Genomic DNA, 4,214 nt, shown 5'->3' on the forward strand with positions numbered 1-4,214 from the left:
CCCTTACACGCCCAGCGCAGCCACGCAGCTGGTGCCCGACGATGGACACGTCCGCCCGTCCTCCGTCCTCGCTGCCCTGGTTTTCGACTCTGGGCATTGGCGCTGCCCGATGCCCCCATCCAGCTCCTCCCAAAGGCGGAGCTTCCGTGCCAACCAATCAGTGGCCGTGCCGCCCTCCCTGAGCCCCGGCCACGCCCCACGCCGTGCCAATCAGGGCGTAGTTACCGCCCAAGACAGCTTGGCACGAAGGCCTGGGGTTTACGTCAGGGGAGCTGGCATGAGGGCCCTGCAGCAGGTCTGCAAAAAAGGGTGGGGCAGAGGGGCGAGAAGGCACGGACCCCAGAGAAAGAAATGCCACTGACGATCCACAAATGCAAAATTTGTAAAAACAAGGTGAGCACATTTGCCTAAATGGGGGCAAAAAGACAAAAATCAGGCAGAAAGAAATACATATTAAGGTCTAAAGAAGAAGGACAAACACGAACGACAGGACTCTTCCTCTTGTGACACCTGAAAGACATGGGCTGATTTCTGTTCTAAATGAAGCGCTCTTGGAAACAATAAAGACCAAACCAACCACAGAAACGGGCAAAGTGGATGGAGGGCGACCCGCAGGGGATGCAAATGACACACAGGCAGCCCTGGAGGAAAACCCAACCCATCTGCACGTGGGGAGAGGCCGGGGACTCTGAGCCGCCCTGTGGTGGAAGAGCCTAAGTAACCTGAAGTACAGTCTCTCTGCAGAGCTGGTTCACCCGAGAGCACACAGAATTTAACACCTAAAATTAAAACGTACACGCAAAAATGAATGATCATGGATGCTTGCTACAGTGACAAGTTGTAGGCTTGGGTGGGGTAGGTTTTGGATTTCCCTTTTGTGTGTCCCTGGTAATTTCTAATTGGCTTTTTAAAATTTTTTTGGATTTACAAAGCTGGGTGTCGTGGCACACACCTGTAATCCCAGCACTTGGGAGGCTGAGGCAGGAGGATCACTGTGAGTTTGAGACCAGTCTGGGCTACATAGTGAGGTCAGTCTCAACTATGTAGTGAGACCCTGTCTCAAAAAACAAAACAAAACAACAACAACAACAACAAAAAATATATATATATATATATTTGATTAACAGAAAAGATGCAAAGATAATAGAAAGATTTAAAAATGGGAGGGAAGGAAAAGAAAAAGGGTGAAAAAAGAATTGAAGAGAAAATGGAAATAGAACTTTTTCAAATGGGAAGAGGAGCAAGAGTTGGAGGGAGCAAGGAGATGGAAAGGGATAATAAAGAATATGCGTAACGTACATGTACCAACTCCCCAAGATAAATGGAATCATTAGGTATTGCAGTAAAAATACATAATAAAAATATTTTAAAGCAAACCAAAATATCTATTTTATAGTCAGTGATGTTATTATAGTCGATATTTTCAGAACATATTCCTTTATTCCTGTTTCTTAAATCCCACTCCTTCCCTCCAGGTGTGTGTGTGTGTGTGTGTGTGTGTGTGCATGTGCACACACATGTGCCTGTGTGTACATGTGATGTCACTAGGGATTAAACAAAGGACCTTGCTCTTGCTAGGGAAACATTCTGCCACTGAGCTACATCCCTAGCTCTAGTTTTATTTTGAGATAGGGTCTCAATAAGTTGCCCAGGCTGGCCTAAAACTTGCAATCCTCCTGCCTCAGCCTCCTGAATAGCTGGGCTGACAAGCATATGCTACCACACCCAACCTTTTCAGGTTCATTTTTCTCATTGCAATAAATTCTGAAATAAATTTTTCAGTAAGGGTATAAAGTGGCCTAATTTTCTATGTGTATTCCCTTAAGTGACTTTGTAAGACATTTTGACTGACAGCTTTGTCAGCTCTGGAATGGAAGGATGACCCTTACCTTCTCTCCTCATTTTGAAAGTCTTACTCTCCTCCAGTTGCCCATGAGGCTGTCAGCGCAATGTTACTTTCTTCAACACTGGCTTCTCCTGAGGCAGCTTTCAGGATGGATGTTGCTCACAGATGTTTACCTTGCTCAGGACTCCGTTGGGGGTGGGCTTTCTTCCATTCTGAAGAATTCCTGGCCAATAGGTCTTTACACACAGCTTTTCTGTCATTCCACTCTGTCCCACTCTGCATCTTAGAGCATGGGGACCTGTCTTAGTCTAGCCTCCATTTCTCCTAATTTCTTTTATATTTTTCATATTATATTCCATACTGTTTTCTAAGTAGCTCCTCTTTTTAAATACATTTGTGGTTTCATTATACTGGCTAGATTTTTCAGTTCTAACTTTAAAAATCACAACAAAACTGTTTGATTCGAATTACACTGTGTCAGGAGTAAATTCATGTTGTCATGTTTGACCTATGTTTTCCTAAGTTTGACTTGGTTCTTTCCAAGTTCCTAAGTGTTTTCCTATGCAAAATTTCCCTCTGCCCTGGACTCCTTTTCCCTCCCTATTTAGTAATTGGTTTTTTTTGTTGTTGTTGTTGCTTTGTTTTAATCTGGGCCTTGCTGCAAAGGATCACAGTCCAGGCCCCAGGCAGATTGTCAGCTGTGCTCTGAGCTGTGTGTCTAAGGCCTATCTTGCAGTCACTCCCCGAGATCAAAGCCGGGCTCTGCACGGCTGTGCTCACCCTGCCCCATCATGTTAGCGGGAGCCGGGGCAGGCCTGGGAGTCAGCATCAGCTCTTCCAAGTTCCTTCCATGTTGGGAGAGGGCTGCTGAGTCCCCGTCTGACACAGGGAGCCGGGACCTCATTATGCACACAGTGCTTCTAGACCTAATTTCCCCAGTCAGGTCAAACTTAGCCACCTCTGCACATTGCAAGACCAGAAGTTCAGCGGGTTTTATCTTCAGCCCCACATCCTTGCATTTTCCTGTTCAATTTTTGATCCACCCAGATGTCTTCAACATTTCTGTCATCACAAGTTTATATGAAAAACTTAGTTTGAGGTATGAACTCACAAACTCCTAACACCATATCAGCCCAAATCATTACCTTCTACATTGCCTGCAACAGTCCTCGTTTCTTTCCCAACTGTTTTCCTGAGGCTGTGTGGCCTGGAACTTCATGACAGCTTGAATGTTGAAGCACATGAGAATCCAACTATTTGTTATTAAGTTAAACACTAAAGAAATGTACAACAAAGATGGAAAAGAGTGCTATGCTTTTTGGTAATCTTTTGTTTTAAAAAGTCATCTTTCATTCAACAGTGTTGCTTAACTTACAATGGGTTCACTATTATTATTTTAAATTAAAAACTCTACCTTAAATTATTATTTAATTTTCCTTCATTAAGGAATAATTGATAAACAAGACTTCCTCTGAAAACAAAGGGAAATCTTGCTGATGACTTGTGTGTGTGGCAAAGAATGTAGGCATCCATTGGAAATTAATCCCACATTTCTGGCTTAGACAACAGGATGGACATAAGCATTAGGCTGAATATCTAAGGTCTGGGGAAAGAGTGTAAAGTTGGGAGATCTCTGGTGCACATTAAGTTGGAGATGCTTATACTAAATCAAGTGGAGCAGACTCTGCCGGGGCTCTGGAAGGGCTCTGCATGGAGCTGACTTGCTGCATAAGTAAGATTAAAATAAACACTAATCTGCAAAATAGCTAATTCTCAAGTATTGAGGACTTGCATGTACATTCAGTGACAGATTGACAGATGTATTCATGTACAAATTTGCATCCAGTTCCTTAATAATGCAAATATAACCAATTTTCCTTTAAGGAAAACTTTATTTTTTAACCCTCTCAAGGAGTTTCAGGACAATATCAGACTAAACATTCATATTCAAAGCAACCAATTCTTTCACAAAAGCTGTGCCTAAATCCAAATATTAAAGGAACAATAGCAAACACCCTTTAGCCAGCAGGTCAAATCAAGCCCACTGTCTGTTTTTATAGAGCCCACTTATAAAATAATTGAATCAAAAATGATTAAATGGTTGAAAAAAATCAAGACTATTATTTCATAACATGAAAAGAATCAAATGAAATCCAAAATTCAATATTCATAAAATTTTACAGGACACAGCCACTCTTGCCTGTTTACACAATGTCTACGGCTGCTTTCCTACTACAAGGACAGAGTTGGGAAATTCCAACAGACACCCTCTCTCCCACAAAATCTAAGATGTTTGCTCTTTGGCCTTTCACAGAAAACACCTGCCAACCCCCACGCTTTGGTGTCAAATTTAAAGCTGTTACTGAAA

The sequence above is a fragment of the Fukomys damarensis genome, unplaced genomic scaffold (assembly GCF_012274545.1).
Source record: "Fukomys damarensis isolate Sample0158 unplaced genomic scaffold, DMR_v1.0_HiC HiC_scaffold_19, whole genome shotgun sequence".
NCBI lineage: Eukaryota > Metazoa > Chordata > Mammalia > Rodentia > Bathyergidae > Fukomys > Fukomys damarensis.